This window comes from Pteropus medius, unplaced genomic scaffold (assembly GCF_902729225.1).
Source record: "Pteropus medius unplaced genomic scaffold, Ma_sr-lr_union100, whole genome shotgun sequence".
Classification (NCBI taxonomy): domain Eukaryota; kingdom Metazoa; phylum Chordata; class Mammalia; order Chiroptera; family Pteropodidae; genus Pteropus; species Pteropus medius.
In genome coordinates, this window is record NW_024342473.1 from 13,495,059 (window position 1) to 13,515,522 (window position 20,464).

Here is a 20,464-nt window from a genome sequence, read left to right on the forward strand (position 1 = left end):
GTTTAAGAGCTGATGACCCTTAAAATCTTTATAATTTTTATATTTTGTAAATATTTTGAACATATTCCCTCCAAGTCTTTGCCTTTTCAGGTTTTAATTTTTAAAAATGTAGTGTACATTAGTTTTTGTCTGCCAAGCATCTCTCTTTCCTATAGGAAAACTGGCCCTCTGCCAGTCCTGTGCTCCTAGTAAGATGGGCATTCATGGTGCCTCTCCTGTCGCCTGGTTCTGGAGTAGGTCCAGCATCTATCTATTTATTTATTCTAAAATAAGCTGCTGACGGAATATTAATTTTGTTATTTTAGAATGTGGAGCCATGCTTTATCCTTCACATGCCTGTTCATGACATAAAGCCCTTCGAACGTCTCCTACTCTTAAAAGTATTAAATTTTTGCATCTTCCTTAAACAAAATACTTGAATGATATAGCCAAGGAGTTCCACCACAAACGTATTACTATGGCCAGATGGCAAACACCAATCCTTCTTATCCAATTCAATTCTATTGCAATCGAATCTACAATTCTATTCTTATTCACTCAGTTCTACTACAGGAATGAGTTAATGGTTGGATCATCAGAACATTCTGGATTATTCCTGAATATGGTAACTTTCTAGAACACTAACTGGAATTTTCAGATGTAAAAAGCCAGATTATCAGAATTTTACTGTATCATGAACATTTTTGTGCCAAATAGCTATTAATTTAAAACGTTTGTATATTATTTTTTTGAACAAATAAGCCATAATTTATTTGACCAATGCCCTATAGGTGGATATTTAGGCTGTCTCAGTTTCACTTGTATAAACAAAACTGAGAGGAATATCTTAATGGCTAAATCTCTCACACTTGTTTAATTATTTTCACAGGCTAACATCCTACATATAATATTAGTGAATAAAAGGGTATGTATATCTTAAGGCTTTTTGATATATGCTACTTTATCAACTTTCAGGCTTTCTGGAGTTAACTCAGATATATATGTATGTGTATGTGTACATGTATATACACACACATATAAAATATTTAACATACAACATAAAATATGCACTATATAGAGTTTCATTTATCTCATGCCCCATATGTATGACCTTGTATTTATCTACAGATAATGTTCAAATAGTTCAGGCCCAAGAGCTTAGGTACTGAGTAGAGTTTGAGACCTTCTTAAGCCAGGACAATGAAAGGCTAGATTTCTTAAGAGTACAGGTTAGGAGTTGAGATTTCTAATCAGCAAGTAGTTGGCAAACAGGAAAGATTTCAGTTCATAAATTAAATGGGGGCCATGCATAGTATGTGTTTTTTCTTCCTCTCTCCAACTTCTCTTGGCAGCTCTTTGACTTCCTAGTAAACTAGAATGTTTTAGCTTTTAAACTATAACGAGTATAATCAACCATACCATCTAATTTTTTACCAGGATCTATCAGTCTCAGTTTTCAGTCATTTATCTGTGAATACCATCAAGAGCTTTTCAAAAGGATAGTTTTTTCTGCTAAATTTCTATAATGAACAAACCTTTTAAGTTTCTGGATCTGTTTCCAATATGTAAAATTTCTTAACCAGTTTATTTATCATTTTAACCTTGTAGAAAAGAAAATCTCACATAAAAAAAATCCCTTAAAAATGTCATAGACTATTTTAGGAATTAATAGAGGAAGGTTTTGGTTTAAGAATGGATGAGATAAGGGAAGAAAGACTTCTTCAAACAGAAGTACAGGGTGAAGATAAGTAGGAGGAGATACTGATTGAGAGAAATGGACATTGAAGACAGCCAGCTTGGGTTCAGAGAAAGCACCACTACTGGCTGTGCAATTTTGGGCAAGTCATTTAACTTCTTTAAGCCACAGTTATCCAATTAGTAAAATGGAAATTATATTAGTATGTATCTCACAGAACTACTGTGAGAATTAAATGAAATACATAAAAAGCATTTAGCAATTTTGCCTGGCACATACCCTGGTAAATGTTAAATACTGATGCTGCAGTTTCTGTTACTATTCAGTGTGCCCCAGGGGTCTTCCAAAGGGGCTTCGTCTACTGACCTTTACCTTCCAAACAAAGATTAGAAGGTTCACAAGCCAGATACCAGCAACCCTTTTCAGGCTAAGAATAGGTCAGGAATTGGCTACTAAGTCATCCATTTAAAATAGCAAATGAGTTTTCCTCCTTTTTAGCTTTTTAAACCCAACCTTATTTCAGGCTGGAACATGTGCACAAAAGGTGAGTGGACCTTTCATAATTCTTGTCCTGCTCTATACTGGGCTCCATCAGAAGAGTTAAAATGGAACTTGCTAGTGCTCATCTGAACAGGCCAGGAAAAAATCCAGGAGAGAAAATCCCAAAATGACGTTATGATGTGCAATGTGTAAAGTTAAACCACTTGCCCTATTTGGGTGGCTGAAACATTGCCCTTGTTGTACTATGAAGACTGAGAAAGAGGTTAACCAGAAACTCCAGCCTTCTATACAACCTTCTTCTTCTTGCAGAACAGACTGTATAACCCGCAGTCTCCCCCAGCAGATAAAACTGGTCAGCAGGTGACAAATTGGTAATAATCCTATAATTCTCTAAGGAGTTAGACGGAAAGCACTTAATCTCCACTTCAATGAGGCATTTGGCTAATCACCTGCTTGAGACAAAACCTTTGCAAAAACAAATGGGTGGGACAGCTTCTAATAAGAGGAAAATGCCTACAGCACAAATTCTTCAGCTGTCTTTAAAAAAGATCAGGAAGGTCTCCTCAATCTGCTCCTCCCCTGCCCTCTATAACAAGCAAACCTTAATTCTGTAAAGGCAGTTTTCCTGGCTCCTATTTATTACTCAGTTTCTAGTACCCTCAAGACATTTCTAGACATTAGCTGCAGTCACTTAGGCTCTCTTGGCTTCACTTTCCTTATGAGATTAATAAAATGCTAGGATTTTAGTCCCTCTTCTAAATTCTATCCAAACTGGTATGACTGTTAGGGGGTAGCTATCCTTAACAGCACTGCTGTTAACTTGGGCTTTATTACAAGAGTATTCACCAAAATGAAAACCTCTACATTCAGGCAGCATTTTCAGAACAAAAAGAAAACACTGCCAACCAGGAACCTCTTCAAAATCATATGAAAAAGATAAAGGCAGCACCTAAACCACAGTGGCTCTGGACTGACATCAGGCTTAGGGTCCAAGTATGACAGGTGTTGCAAGAATCACAATGTCTGAACTCCATAGAGATTGTGTATTTCGAGTATAATACATGGTGAAATAGTTCAGATGCATTTATCCCTCAGGCAAAGAGATATCCTCTTTCAATCTATGAAATATTAAAATGGCCTATTTTGGTATGATTTTCACATCTCCAGTGTTCCAGAGCTTAGTTTTAAAGATATTCTTTTTTTTCTTCATAGGTTTTGCTCAGGTTGCTAGAAGAGATTCTGTGGATTTTTAGCCTCAAAGCTGGACTGATCGATTGAGTAAAAGATTAGAGTAAGAGCACAGGCACGTACATGCAAGAACTAGCAAGAAACTAAATAAACCAAGTCACAACTGCCCGAAGGAAGAGACAGATACAGAAGAGAAATGTTACTTTTGTATATCTGACAAGTACATGTGGCAGAAATACATGATTTTCAACTTCATTGTTTACCTTATGTCTTCAATCAACATCCAATTATTCCACGAGTCTAAAGAGAAATTCCTAGTAAAATTCCTAGTAAAATTTCTGTGTGAACCATTCTGTGCCATATTATAACATCAACAGCTCTCCCTTAAAACTAAGGTCTTGCCTAAGAGTAAATTGAAGAATTTCTTTTCTAATCTGCAGAAAGAAAGAAAAAATGAAGTCACATTCTAAGAATTTATTTCACATACAGTATTTCATGCCATGTGACAAAGTACCAAGCTATTTCATTACCATCCTAATAAGATTAGACATTCCATTCAGAAGGAAAGTCTATATTCGTGTATATTTAGAAGGATGTCTTAGTACATCCCCTTGTTTCACAGTCGTCAGAGGAAGCAAATACTTTGTACCTTATAAACCTTGATGTTAGCCCTGAGAATTTTAAAATTCCCATTCCTCTATTCTTTTTGGGTTTGCTTCTTTTACAGAAGAGAAAGAAAAGACAGGCTTCAGCACACAACATACTGATAGGTGCTCACATTGTCCTTAATCACTTACTGGCCATATTTACTGGCAAAAATTTGAAAGCTGACAATATCAAGTATTGATTAAGCCAAGCTGGTGGAAGCATGAGTGAGTACAACCACTTTCATAAACTGGCCTTATCTAGTAAAGTAGAACATGTGCACATCCTACTACCTAGTAACTTAAATGTCTGTACCCTAGAGAAGCCCTTGTACGTGTGCACTAGGCCACTAACAACGTTTACAGCAGCAATGCTTGCAATAGCAAAAATGCTGAAAAGAATCCAAATGTCCACCAACAGACTGACAATACATATTTTCATATATTCATAGTGGGGAACACTAAAAGCAGTGAAAATACATGCACACTGCACAGATCAACACAGACAAGGAAAAAGCAAGTCAAAAAGGAGAACGAAACTGTGATTCCATTTAAATCAAGAAAAAAATCAGGCAAAACTAAGCAAAACTGCTTAGCAGTACAGACAAATGGAAAACTTGGAAGATATGCAGGAGATTGATTAATATAAAATGCTAGTGGAAAGTAAAGAGGAAGGAGAGGGTACAGTCATTCAAAAAATATTTATTCAGCACTTCTCATGATCAGGCACTGTGCTAGACCCTGGGATAAATATTTTTTGAATGAATGCATAAATGAATGACTTTGAGAATCTAAGTTGGGATAACTTTTATTAGTTTCTCCACAAATGCAGGAAAATACAACACAACTTTCCCTGAACCACTGTCCCAGAACTTAGTTATTTCAGCACTTACGCAACAGTTTACTAAGGCCCTCTATAAGTAGTCACCGAGCGAGGTGCTGAAAATATGGCACTGACAGGACTGATACAGTCTCATTTATCTATACAATAGCTACTCCATGCATAAAGGATAAGATTTCCCCCCTGACCTCTTAGGACACTGCAATGCATACAAAAATAAGGCTGAGATTTCAAAAACTGGTGGGTGGCAAGATCTACTTGGAGAATAATGGGCTGCTATTTCTTCCTTCAGCTGCTCTAAATGATGAACTAATTCCTTTAGTCTTTACCATCCTTGAGTTAAATTATATCATTCTTTGTTCTGCAGAGTAGCCTCTCCTAAAATATTGAATAACCAGCAAAGCACTATTCCTTTGGAATCTCTTCTAGAAAGCCACAGGCAGAGACAATCACTTACAGGAAAAAAAAGCTATAAAGAAATGAAATTATTATCTTGAAAACAAACATCTCTATTCTGGAGATAAAAGAGAAGAGCCATAGGTTGCCACATCTATAGCTGCCTCTGCCTACATTTTATGGGAAAGGTTAAAATTAGAGACAACTAATGAAAAAGCATTAAATGGTGGTTCTAATAAACTTGAGAACTATTTCATTTCACTAAACTTGAGACTTTGGCTACTTTTCATTCTGTTTCAATATAGTCATCATTCTACCCAGCATTCCTTTAAGGCCACAGTAGAAAATGTTGCTGACACTTATTATCAGCTCAAGTTATTCCTGACTCCCTTGCCCTTCCTCCCTCGCCCTTAAGCCAACCTAAAAGTTAAGAAATCAAAGATGGTGAGAAGTAGTATAATTAGGTAGGACATGAAAAAAAAAATACCACCCTTCAAAATAAACTGTTTCTATTGTCTTTTCAGGGAATAGACTTCTCCCTAAAATTTTAACATGGCCATCAGTAATTTGGCTCCACAAGGTGTATTTCTTTTTGAATATTATCTCAATTAAAATATGTATTTCAAAATCTCTTCGATCAAGTCTCCTAGATCTGTTTAGCACTCAGAATGCTGAAATAATTCAGTCATGCTCAAATCTACTGAGTAAAGGGTTGGCACAGGGGTCAATAACACCAAAGGTAAAAATGAGCATTAACGAAGGATACTGAGCACCCAATTAGGTGCTGGGTAGCTATGCCAGAAACTAGTCAAGAAGATTTAGAAGTAAAACTTATTTATTAGTATATTCAAAGGGAAAAATACTTAGAGATATTCACAAAAAATACATGGGTAACTTAACTCAGTAAAAAGCATTAACAAATTGCTACAGAACTGAAAAAATAGAGCAGAACTCTATGTCAGATTCAAGTTATTACTAAAGATCACAGCAATAAGTAGACATCCCAGGCTATCACCAGTGTAAGGCCTTTGTGAATTAGAAGAAAGGTGCCTTCCTCTGGGCTAACCAGGTCCAAGGTACTGTGAGCCAAACTCAAGCTGGATTACAACCCTTCATTCAATCCCCCTTAGGATAGGACTCTTCTGAAGGGCACACTCTGTACAACTGAGGGTGACTGCCCTACGTATTTCTCTCCTCATTCTTCCAAAACCTCGTTGAAATGAAAACAAGTAAACAAAAAGGAGACATATGTCCTTAAGGACAAAGAAAGCAAGGGAGAAGAGAATAGCAGATATGGTCATTCGTCCCTAGAGTAACGCCTACCAAATGACAAGTCCCGCCAATGAAAACAGTTTAGAAAAAAAGACTATAGTGTCTCACATTTAAATACAAGTGGATAATCAAGAATGACAAGATATTTGATATAAACCTTTGAGTTTAAACTAAACAATGAATGAACTTGCAGCAAGTAGAGACAAGCAGGGAGCAGAAAAAAAAACAAAATAAAAAAAACTATCATGATATTGCATCCATGGAATAAAAACAAGAGATTATGAAAAAGCATTCGGAGTATAAGGAGATTGTAGAAATATATATATATACACATACACACACACACACAAACACATGAAAGTTGGAGAAAAGAGTTGAAGAAATCTAAAAAAGAAAATGCAAAATGGAGAAAAATAAGAAATGGAGAAAAGCAGTAGAGTAGGGCTTAAATGCAAATAATAGAATTGTAGAAGGAAAAAAATGAAGAAAAAAAAAGGAAACTTATTTTAAAAAGAGGAAATAAAAAAATGTCCAGTTACGAACTTCTAAATTGAAAGGGCTGTCTAGAACTTAGCTACTACTTGTACAAATGGAAAAAAAAAAAAACCCAAACCAAAGCACCTAAAAATTAAATTTTAGAATAAAAGATAATACAATACTATCAACATTTTGCGGTAAAATGATCAGGTCAAACATATGAAATTATCTTTTTGTAGGCCAAAAGTTTCTTATAGCTCAACCTAATATTTCCAATCTTGAATTCAATATCTAGACAAACTTTTCAGACTTGTAAAGTCTCGAAAAATACTTCCTGTACTCCCTTTCTCAGAAAGCTAATACTGGAGGATGTGCTCCAGCACTGTAAAGAAATAAACTGAGAAGGAAAAAGATATAGCATCCAGAAAGGAGAGGATCCAACATAAAAGAAAATTCCAAAAATAAATCCTAGGACAAAAGCTATGTTAGCCATCCCAGAAAGCCAATAGTCCATTTAGAGAAAGTGTGCGCAAGGAATAGTGTCTCTAAGGTGGGGAAAAAATTCTAATATGTTTGTAACGTATCAAAAAGAGATTTTCAATTCTTTTGAAGAGTTTGGAGATGGTGTATCAATGGACACATAAAACTCTAAACAAACAAATATCCAAGGAAAACAAAAGGCTATGCAAGAAAGGAAGCAAAAGAGAGGAAGTGTGCATATGACAAGGTGGGGAGAGGTAAGGAAACTAAATCTCATTTTTCATCATAGTAAGTTAATAGATAATTTAATAAATTTGAAATACTAAAACAAATAGTGGAATAAGCATGTTATTTGAACTATGGAAGTGAATACCAGAAGTAACAACTAAAAAAGTAAAAGTTGTTTCGGGGGAGCAAGAATCTAGAATATGGAGGGATAGGGCACAGACTGTCCTAGTATAAGCCAAGTTGTACTTTTAAAACTAGATAGAGACTACTTTAATAAATAGATAGCTCAAGGCAGCATGCCAAATTAAATATAATCTCATTAAATAACCTGCATGTAAAGCTCTTAGTTAGCCCTTTGGAAAGCCATCTAAATTAATCACTTCAAAATTACACATCAAGAGATCCCATTTAAAACACCAATCAAATTAATTTGAGTGACCTATATAAATACATTTAAGAGTTTGCATGTTTAATACTTGATTGATGGGGGTTTTCCCTTAGATGAATTTGATATGACTGGCTGATGAGTCCATGACATGCATGTGAGCTGATTTCTGGAATGGTGCTATTTGATTCCTACTTCTGTTTTTTGTTGTTGTTGTTGTTGAGGGGAGGGCGGGTAACGAAGACAAAAACTAAATACTATCAGAGAATACAAAATACCTTAGTTTCATCTTTTCTTGAGAAATATTTCTACCTGAGAAATATTATAAAGTTGATCACGATTCAAATTAGAATTTTCTATTCTACAAACAAGTCTATGTGTTTATAGGTATCCCAGGTCTTTCTTTGATAAGATAGATACTCTTATTAAAAATCAACCACTATTTCTGGCACAGGGCAGTTTTATGAAGCTGTAGATTTTCTTTCTGTCCAAGAATGAAACATCTCCCTTCCCACAAAACATCTTATAGGTTCTTCCAAATCATATTAGAATCAATATTTATTTTTAAAATTTTATTTAAGGTTATATCTGCACAACAAAGACTGTTTATGGCAAAAAAATATTTTAAAATACACAAAGGTATAGAGAAAACAAAAAGAACTAATGACCCATTCCCAAAGAAAATCATTGTAAATACTTTTATATTTATCTTTAAAAGAAAAGAAAGCTGGGTGCATGGAGTATACTAATCTTTAACTAGTTTTTTCACTTTCACACAGACACTATTCTCTGCCATTGAGAATATAGTTTTGATAGCTGCATAACAATGTTCCTTAAACAGATATACTGAAATTTACCTAACTTGCTTCCTATAATTAGAATTTGGGGTTGCTTGCATATTTTAAGCATCCTTATCCATACGTTACTGTAAAATGTTTCTAACTTCCTTTTGCTAAATTCCTACAAGTGGAATTGTAGGGTATAAATGTTTTCAATACATATTCTTAAACTGTCTTCTAGTAAAGTTCTATCAATTAACTTTCCTAGTAATAGGACATAAGATGCTTCAGATCCTGATTACAATGAGCAGTCTAATTTTTTTTAAACCAATTTGTTGCAGTATAACTGACATATAATAAACCACACAAATATAAAGTAAACAATCTAATAAGTTCTGACTTACACGATACCGTGATATCATCACCATAAAGAAGAGAGTGAATATATCAATCACACTAAAGTTTCCTCATGCCTCCTGTAACCTTCTTTCCTGGAATTTCAGTCCCTTCCAGATCTTCCCTGGTCTTCCTTTCCTAGCCCATTCCCAGCCAACCACTGATGTTCCTGTCACTATAATTAGTTTCCTAGTTTTCATTTTCTAGAATCTTATATAAATAGAATCATACAGTATATACTCTTTATTTTATATAGTTTCTTCCACCCAGGATTATTACTTTGAGTTATTCATGTTATTTTATTTGTCACTAGATCATTCCTTTTTGTTGATGAGTAATAATTTATTGCACAAGTATACCAAAATTTGCTTACCCATTTACCTGTTAGTGGATATTTGGACTGCCTCAAGTTTTGGACTATTTGGACTATTACAAATAAAGCTTCTATGAATATTCAAGTGTAAGACTTTATGTGAACAAATTAAATAAATAACTTATAATAAAATGGTTGGGTTATATTTCTTAAGTGTTTAATTTCTTTTAAACTTGTGAAACTGTTTTCCAAAGTGGTTCTATCATTTTTGTAAAACAGTTCTAGCTGCTCGTCAGAAACTGGGTAGTCAGTCTTTTTAACTGTAGATATTCTAATATAGGCTATCTAGTGGTATCTCATTGCAGGTTTAATTTACATTACTTTATTGGCTAATGATATTGGACATTTTTTTATGCACTTATATTTGGTGACCTATCTGTTCAAAATTTTTGCACATTTTTAATTAGGTTATTTTCTTACTATTGAATATTGAGAGTTCTGATATATTCTGATACAAGTCCTTTATCAGATATGTGATTTGCAAATATTTTCTCCCAAAATCTGTGGCTTGCCTTTTCATTCTCTTAACAGCGACTTTCAAAGATCAAAACTTTCTGACTTTAATGAGTCCAATTTATCAATTTTTCCTTTTATACATTATACTTTTGAAGTTTTATCTAAGAAATCTTTGCCCAACCTAAGATCATAAAGGTTTTCTCTTATGATTTTCTCTATAAGTTTTATAGTTTGATTTTACATTTATATCTAGATCCATTTTGAATTAAATGTATATGTTGAGGTACAGATAGAACTTCGTGTTTTTGCACATGGATATCTAATAATTCCAGTACCATTTGTTAAAACTATCCTTTCTCTATTGAATTGCCTTTACATCTCTATGGAAAAATCAATTGACTACTTATGTATAGGTCAATTTTTGGACTTTCCTCCAGTGATATATTTGGCTATCTCAATACCCATGCCACACTCTCTTGATCACTGAAGATTTATAAGAATGGAAGTCACAGGTAGTGTAAGTGTATTTTAAAATCTGCTTGTCAATTTCCATTAAAAACCCTGCTCAGAATTAGGAGTCACTGAATCTATCAATCAATTTGAGGAGAACTAACATCATACATAACTCAACACTGTCAAGTCTTTCAATTCATGAACATGGTAAATCTCACCACTTATTTTGCTTTTCTTAAATTTCTTTCAACAATGTTTTGTAGTTTTCAATGTATAGGTCTTACATTTTTTTTTGTCAGGGTTATCCCTATTTCATATTTTTAATGCTATCATAAATGGTATTTTAAAATTTTCAATGTGATTGGCAGTATATAGAAATACAATTAATTTTCATACACTGAACTTCTATCCAGCAATATTGCTAAACTCACGTCTTAGTTCTAATACCTTTTTCGTAGCTTCCTTCACATTTTCCACATTGAAGAAAATATCATCTATGAATTAAAAGTTTTATTTCTACCGTTCCAATCCAGATGTCTTTCATTTCTTTTGCTGGCCTTCTAAGACTAGCTAGGACCTCCAATGTAATGGAGATAGAAGTAGTAAGAGAGGACATACTTACCTTGGTCTTTATTCAAAGGCAAAAGCATCCAGATTTTCACCATTAGCTACAACATCAGCTGTAGGTTTATGGTAGACACCCTTTATCTGAAAGAGATTCCCTTTTATTCCTAGTTTCCTGAGCAGGGTGAGGCAAATGAGACAAACCAGGAATAGTAAGTACTTTAGGCGCAAAATTTAAGGGGGCAACAAAGAACTTGGAAATCAAGATAAATGATATATTAAGACATTTTTTAAAAAGTCGAAAGTAATAATGCAAAACTCCACAATGAATAAAATATCAAAATTTAAATAAAAATTAGATCTATATTACTGATTTTTCCTTTTGCCTCTTGCTCCAATATGGCTCTGCATGACATATTATTGAGGCCTTGAGGAGGATAACAGAGGGTAGGCATTGCAAACACAAAGAACAGCACACACAAAGGCCATAAGGTAGGAAATGTGCCTGGAGTGTTTGAGAAATATTAAGGAAGTTAGTATGATAGGAAAAGAGTGAGAGAGGCAGAGGTCAGAATGAAAATAGAAGTTAGATGATGAATGTGACTATAAGAACTTTGAATTTTCTGGATTAATATGAGGAGCCACTACATCATTTTAAATAGAAGAATGAAATAATCTGACATGCATTAAAAGAATCATTCTGACCACTACCGCTATGTTGAGAAAAGATTATAGGGCACTAAAGACAGGAAAACTAGTTAAGAGCTATTACAATAATCCAGGAGAGGTTAAACAGTACTTTGGACCAGCTGGTAACAGTGAAGGTGGTGAGAAGAAGCTGGATTTTAAATATAATAAAAATAAAGCCAGTAGGATCTGATGGTGAATTGTGTATGGGGACGAAGAGAATGAGGCATCAAGACTCCTTGGCCTAAGCAATTAGAAAAGTGGAATTGCTATTTACTGACATGAGGAAGACTGAGAATCAGGTTCTAGAGGGGAAAAAAATCTGGAGTCTAGTTTTGGACATAGTAACTCTGAAATGCCTAACAGATATCTAAGTCAAAATGCCAAGTAGGCAGATGAATATGAGACTGATAGTAAATTGAAAGTTGTTAGCATATAAATGAGAGCACAAGAGATAACAAAGAGACTGGTGTGACAGAATAAGCAGTCTGAGGACTGAGGCCCGGGGCACTTCAATGTTTAGAAGTTGGAAAGATTAAAAATAAGCAGCAAAGGAGAATGAGGTGAAGCATACAATAAAGTGAGAGAAAAATCAGGAGAATGTGGTTTTGGAAATCAAGTGAAGAAAGTATCATTTCAGACAGTTTCAAAATTACTGAAAGGTTAAGTAAAATAAAGTTTGAGAACTGAGCACTATCCAGAAAGTGAAAAAACAACACATTAGAAAATGGAACAAAACATTTGCAAATCACATATCTGTTAAGAGGTCCCTAACCTCCTCCCGCCGCCCCTCCCCACTCTCCCCCCAGCCATGGACCAGTACTGGGTCTGTGGCCTGTTAGGAACCTGGCCACACAGCAGGAGGTGAGCGGCAGGTGAGGGAGCAAAGTTTCATCTGCATTTGCAGCAGCTCCCCAGAGCTAGCATCACTGCCCCAGCTCCACCTCAGACCATCAGGCATTAGATTTGCATAGGAGCTCTGGTCCCGGGTGCCTTTAAAAAGGTTGGTTTGGGGACCGTTGTTAAGAGACAAAAACTTTTACAACTCAACACTAAAAAGACAACCCAATTAACAAAGAGCAAAGAATCTAAATAGACATTTTTTCCCCCAAAAGAATATAAACAAATGGCCACTGAACATAAGAAAAGATGCTCAGAATCATTAGTCATTAGGGAAATATAAGTTAAAATCACAATGTGGTATCACTACACACCCACTAAGATGGCTAAAATTAAAAAAAAAAAGCAATAACAAGTGTTGATGAGGATGTGGAGAAGCTGGAACCTTTTTACATTCTGATGGGGTTATGAATGGGTACAGCTACTTTGGAAGAAAGTCTGACAGTTCCTCAAAATGTTAACCAGAGTTACCAAGTGACTCAGCAATTCCACTCCTAGGCATATACACAAGAGAACAGAATACCTATAATAGAACACCTATGTCCACAGGAAACTTGTATATGAATGTTCATAGCAGCATTATTCATAATAGCCAAAAACTAGAAAAACCTCAAATGTGTCCATCAACTGATGAATGAGTATATTAAATGTGGTGTGTATATCCATACAATGGATTATTATTTGGTCATAAAAAGGAACAAAGTACAGATATATACTATAATGTGGATGATTCATAAAAACATTATGCTAAGTGGAAGAAGTCAGGCACAGGCCATATATTGTATGAATCATTTATATGAAATGTCTAGAACAGGCGAATTCACAGAATCAGAAAGTAGAGTGATGGTTTCCAAGGCTAAGGGAAGGCAGGAATGTGGAGTGACTACTAATGGGTAAAGGTTTCTTCCTGGGGTGATGACAGTGCTTTAAAATTAGCAGTGATGCACAACACTGGGAATATACTAAAATCTCATGCATTTTATACTTTCGAAGGTGAATTTTATGGTATGTGAGTTATATCTCAAGAAAGCTACTTTAAAAAAATTGAGAACTGATCATTGGATGTACCAGTGAAAAGGTCTTGGTGAACTTTGACGAGGGCAGTTTCTGTAGAATGGCAGAGGGGAAAGTCAGATTAGAGTTGGTTTAAGGAGAAAGGGAGGAGAGGAACGGAGATATTGTGCAGACTATTACTAGGTCTACTTTATAATCGGAGTATAGACTGTTCTTTGAAAAATTCTGCTAAAGAGAACAGAGAAATAGGGCACTTTCTGAATGAGGATGTGTGAGTAAGAGAGGTTATTTTTAAAAGATTAAAGATATTTCGTGCATGTTTGCTTCTGATGGGAATGATCCTATATATACAGAAAAGGCAAGTAATTCTGCAATAGAGAAAAACGTGAAATGCTAGACTGAAGTCCTTGAGTAGACAAGAGGAAGAGATCTTGTGTATAAGAGATTAGCTCTACATAGGTACACAAGCGGCTCATGGGAAAAAACACAGATAAAATAGGCACATGTGAGTAAAAATAAATGGGAAGATGTGTGTAGAATGGGTGGAAGCTCTTGCTTCTATTTTTTTTCAGTAAAACGGTAGTAAGCGAGGTGAGAGTGAGGATGGGAGAGAGATGCAGGAAGCCTGAGAAGCTAGGAAGGTATGAAAGTGAATAGACAGGGAAACGAGTAGGATTGCAGTGAAGTGTTAAAGGCCCACTTAATGTCTAACAATCATGAACTTACAGTGAGAACAGGTAAAATAATTGTGTGGTTTTCTCTAGTCACATTTAGATGCACAGGTACATGCATGGAATAAGTCAAAAGTTGGATTTAATCATGATTTGGGTTTTGTCAGTGAGAAATTTAGAAATGTATAGAAGAAAGTAATTATAATGTAAGGAGGGAAGGGTAAGGAGGGAAGTAAAGATCTAAAAATAGTGAGATACAAAGTGCAAAAAGGGTGAGGTTAAAGGACTGATGGGAGCTGAGATTCTACAGAAAGAGCACTGCAAAGAAAAAGCAGAAGTGGATGGTGGAGAATAAGATGCTTGAAACTGAGATAAGAGAGATGCAGCTCTAATTAACTAGATCTAGAGCAGGAGTTAGCAAACTTTTTCTGTAAAGGGTCAGGTAATATTCTAGGTTCTGAAAGCCAATGGTCCCTGATGCAATACTCAACTCTGTCGTGTAGTATGAAGAAAGCTGTAGACAATAATTAAACTAAGAAGCAAGGCTGTATTTAAATAAACTTTACTTACAAAAGTAGACAGTTTGGCCCCGGGGCACTGATTTAGGATATGACTATCAGAGTAGTAGCTGAGACAGGATTGAAGGACAAAATCGCTAGCAGAAAAGTGGTCAAGGAACTAAGAAGCAAAGATGTTGGAAGATCATTAATACAGATATTGAATTTACCAAGAATTAAGCCAGGAGTAGTGTTGGAGAGTGACTCTGAGCCTGGAACGAAAGCCTTTAAAGAATAAGGGAGGACATCAACAAAAATGGCAGAGATCTCTGAAAAATCTCTCCTCCATGAAAAGCAATAAAACAACTGGCAAAAATTGTCAGAATCAATTTTTTCAGAATTCTGGAATTTAACCAAAGGCTTGCAGCAATGTGGGGAGCATTTATTCAAGAAAAACAGCTGACTCTCAATAAAAACAGTGAGCTTTGTAGCATCTTAACTTGCTCTAGTCCCATCCCCTGCTCTGATTATCAACAGCCTACAACTACAGTGAAAAGTAGCAGCCTGACAACCACTACCGGAGGGGGCAGAATATTCCCCCCAAACTGTCATTATCTGACATTTCTGAGGGTTTCCTGGAAGACCCCACTTGCAAGTTTGTCTATCTGACCAGACTTAGAGTTTGCCCAGTGTGAAAAGCCTTTTCTCTAGGGGTAGGAGCACTGGTTGAAGATACTTATAGGCAAGTGTTTAACTTTGTGGTTGCCTGAGGCAGTGGATAACAAATAACAGACTAATCAAAAAGCTTAAAAAGGAAAGCCAGGGGTGTGTTTCTGGGAATCTAGAAGGCCACACGCAAACACAGGGCTGTGTGCGTGCCCAGGGCTAAGTGCAAGCTCAGGAAAGGCCAGGGAAGGCTCAGCTCTCATTTCTGGTTGGTTGACTTCGAGGCTCTGCACAAGCAGAAAGTGAAGGCGAAAACAGAGCTGTCAACTGCTGAGTGTCGATTCTACGAATCTAGCAAAAGTATTCTTTAAAAACCAGGAGAAATTAAGATATTCCCTGATAAACAGAAACAGAGAATTCAATGCTAGCAGACCTGCCCTAAAATATATACTAAAAGAATCGTTCAGGCTGAAATGAAAGGACACTAGGCAGTAACTTGAATCTACAGCAAGAAATAATGAACATTGGTAAAGCTAACTTCATAGTTGAATTCGTTTCCTATTGCTGCAGCAACATATTACCACAAACTTAGAGGCTTAAAATAATACAATTTATTAGTTCTGGAGGTTTGATGTCTGAAATAGTTCTCATTGAACTAAAATCAAGATGTCGGCTGGGCTGCATTGTTTTGTAGAGGCTTTAGGGAAAAATCTGTTTTCTTGCTTTTTCCAGTCTTTAGACGCTACCTGCATTCCTTGGCTCATGGCCACTTTCTCCATCTTCAAAGTCAGCAGTGAAGCATCTTTAAATCTCTGACTCACTTTCCTGCCTCTTTTACACAAAGACCTTTGTGATTACATTGGGCACACCTGGATAATTCAGGCTGACCTCTTCTTCTCAAAATCCTGAACTTAATTACATCTATAAAATCACTTTTGCTCTGTAAGGTAACATACTCACAGGTTTCAGTTATTAAAATGAGGCTTTTCTAGGGGATTATTATTCTGCCTACCACAGTTAGGTAAATACAAAACATAGTATAAATGTATTTTTTGTTCGTAACTTTGTTTCTCTTATCTTTCAAAAGATAACTGCATAAAGCAATGATTATAATCTGTGTTGATGGGTACATAATATTTAAAGATGTCATTTGTATGATAATGGCACAAAGAAGAGAGGAGGGAACAGAGGACAAAGATTTTGCATACTATTGAAATTAAATTGGCATTAATCCACACTAGATTATTATAAATCAAGATGTTACTTGAAATTCCTGGGACGACCACTAAGAAAATAACTCAAAATATTATAAGAAACAAAAAAGGAATTAAAGTAGTACAGTAGAACTATTTAACACAAAAGAAGACTGTCATGGAGGAACAGAGGCACAAAAAAGACATAGGAATATAGAAAATAAATAGCAAAATGGCAGACATAAATCTTATCAATAATTACATTAAATGTAAATAAATTAAACATTCCGATTAAAGAAAAAGGGGAAGTAATCCCAGAGTCTATAAAATGACTAAGATAGACAAATGACAAGACTTACAAACCTGGGAGGTTTTAGAGAAAAAGGAATGACAATGACCTGCAAGTGGCAAGAAAGAAAAAGAATATCAACCCCACTTTTAGGTTCAGTGGTATAAGGAACATGAGAGAAAGGACAGATACTGCTTGAGAGGGCTGCAGTGAAGCAGGATACTTTGAGGATGTTTATGATCTTTTTAGATATAAAAAAAATTTTAATTTTCATTCAGTAAAATTATCACTCTTTTCCTTTGTATTTCTTGCCTTTGTATTCATGCTTAGAAAGTTATTCCTATCTTGAGAACAGATAAAAAATATTCACCCATATTTTCTTTTTTTATATGCAAGATTCTTAAATTAAGGCCTCAGTTCATTTTAACTTTACTGTAGACTGTGCTGTATAAAACTTTTATTTTTCTTTCACAGAATCAAAAGGAAAGGAGAGTAAAGGACATAGTGATGTATCCAGAAAGAGTACTAAATTAAAAGGCATTCGACCTACATTTAACCCAAGCTCTACTAAGAAGTCACTGGGTGACAGCTTGATCTCTAATCTGCCTCCCTCCTCTCCCACTCACAATTCAACTATCTCCACATCATCTTTGGTCTATGATTATAGGTTATCGCAATCTCTCTCAAGCGGCCAAGTTGATAACAGTCTCTCCTTTTTCCAATCCATCCACCCAAAGGCTAGAATTCCAGTCCTACAAAACCCTTAAAATGAAGGATTCATATCTATAGTTTATACAAATCATTCCTACAAATCATCAAGAAAAACAATTCAATAGAAAAATGAGTAAAGAATAGGAATGAGTAATCCATAGAAGAAATACAAATGATCAACAGATATATTTTTAAAATAACACTCAACCACACTGTTAGGAAGGCACAAATAAAAATAACAAAGCATCTCTCCCATCAAATTAGCATAATTATAAAAAATGATAAACACCCAGTTTAGGTGAAGATATGGAGAAAAAGAAATCTGCGTATTAAAATCTTATTTACATTAAGAAGTTTCATATTTTATAATAAGGAAATACAAACACTTAATATAACTTAAGGCCTTTCACAATCTGGCCTTGGCTCATCTTTCCTTTTTCTTCTCTATACCCTACCCACCCTGAGCTCTACCTGCACATCACAAAGAAAAAGCATGGAACATGTCAGATTTTTCATCACCCAGCAATTAGGAACATGCGGTTCCTACTGCCTGAACTAATCTCTTTCCTTCATCTCCTCAATGCAAACATTATTATTTCCTTTCAAAATTTAATTCAAATACCTCAAAATTTAGTTGTCTTTTCTTTTGCGTTCTCATGGCACTTTAAAACTCAAGTGCCCTTAACACTCTTCCACTGGAAGTTATCTGTCTTCTTAACAGACTGAAGAGGGAGGTCCTTGAGAGTCTAGTCTTATTTATTTTTGTTTTTATAGCTCTGAACACATAGTTGGTGCTCCATAAAAACGGAATTAGTAACATTTCATCTAGCACCTAAAGCTAATAGCAAGGCTTTCTTTGTTTCTCAAATACTACAAAGACCAGTATTTAATATTACCTTAAAATTATAACTCTCCAACACACCAATGTCCAAAATACCAAAATTACCTTATATTGGTAATCTAAGTTTTATCATTAATCATTTACCAGGCTAAAGAAGCTAAATATTGTTTTTATCAATATGTGGTCTCAGTAGGTTAATCAGAATTTTAAAAATGCTGTTAGAGGCAGTAGTATGGGAGGCAGTTGACTCTATGTTGATAGATTGAAATTGGCCAGGGTAAGATTATTTACACCATGGAAATTGGTCAGCACTACAAATAAACCCTGTCCCCTCCTCCAAGCTGGTTAAACCTTTACCAGCATTCCAATGGACAAACGTATATTTATTCTAGTAGGACAGCGCTGTGACTAGCTGATGAGTAAATGGTAGTTCAAGTCCTCTTTCCTCAAGAAGCTTCCTGGTCTAGTGTAAACTTCATGTATTTTTCCCTAATTTAGAACTAAAGCACTTATATCTATGTCAAAAAGTTTTACTTACATTCACCTAATACATTCAATAAATATTTACTGAGTACCTGTGGCACTGTCCATATTGATGATCAAGTGTTTTATATATTCACTTTCTTTTCCCCCCTTTAAACATTAAGCTTCTTGAAAGAAGAGTGGGTTCTCAATAAGTACTTATTGGAAATGACTGGGGTAGCAAGCATTGTGGTTGACTCTCAACATCCATTTCATCTAAGACGATCAGTCTAAGACAATCACTGAAATCTCATTCTCCTTGTCAGTGACTGGTTTTAAAAAGGGCTTATGACCTAGTTATGGTCAAAGACATGTTAGAATCAAAGTCTGCTGGGAGCTTCTGGGAAAAGTTTCCTTGCTCCTAAGAAAATAGATGCAGATTTCCTGTCTTAATTTCATGTTATGGTGTTTAGATAAAATGCTTACAAAGTTGCAGTCAACTCATTATCGCAAACAAACAAACAACAAAAAAACCCCAAACCTGACCTACCTCTGAAAATGTTGAGTGATAAGTTTCCTTATTAAGCCTTTTAAAAACAGGGTTTCTGTTACTTGCAGCCAAAGTGTATTAACTGATAAATCAGAAATGTGGACAAATATCTATGCATTGAAATAGGATTCTTAACAGTAAAATTTGTTGTTTGGAGAATAATTGTGTTTTAAATTAAGCTTTTTTCTTTGATATTTTCCTCCTAGACACACAACTATTTTTAAAGATCAAAGTGAAACACGCATGTAGTTTAAAGCGTTAAGAGTTCTACAAAGTTTTTAAAGAAAAAAACAGCAGCCTTTGCCCCTGTTGCTGCCTCACTTCTACTTCCTACAGGCAAATCACTCGCACATCTTTTAAGTTATTGTTTTGGAATTGATCTCCATGTTTCTAAGTAACAAGTTCGTGTTGCTATCTCTTGATTTTTCATTTTGGGGAATTATCTATTGATTTCCCACTTTGAAAGATAATGATTTAGATCTCTTTTCTCCTTCGGTACCCATGATATACATATATCCTTTCTATCTCCCCGACTACCCTATACAATGACACTATGATTTTGATTAGTTCAACATTCAGTGTACATTATAATGACTATGTAAACCTATTCGCACTTGAGTCATACAGTAAACCCTGATTCTTTTACTGCACAACTTTTTGCTTTTCCTATAAACATTATCTTTATTCATTTGCTTAGATTTCTACGTATCATCAATATTTCACTCCAGAAAAATATTTGTCAATTGTATAAATTTTCTCTCAAGACATTCAGGCCCATCAAATATTCCATTTCATCTATCTAAAGAAGTCTCTTCTAGTGACTTTGGAATCTTCGCCAGAGTGGACTGGCTGCCCTCTCAGTGTTGGTCAACTGT

General features: G+C 35.2%; 1 protein-coding gene across 4 annotated transcripts in view; it reads right to left on the bottom strand.

Annotated features, from left to right (window-relative positions):
• Nucleotides 1-20,464, bottom strand: part of ZNF609 (zinc finger protein 609) — a 177,975-nt gene that overhangs the window by 58,377 nt on the left and 99,134 nt on the right. The gene's annotated exons all lie outside the window — the stretch shown is intronic.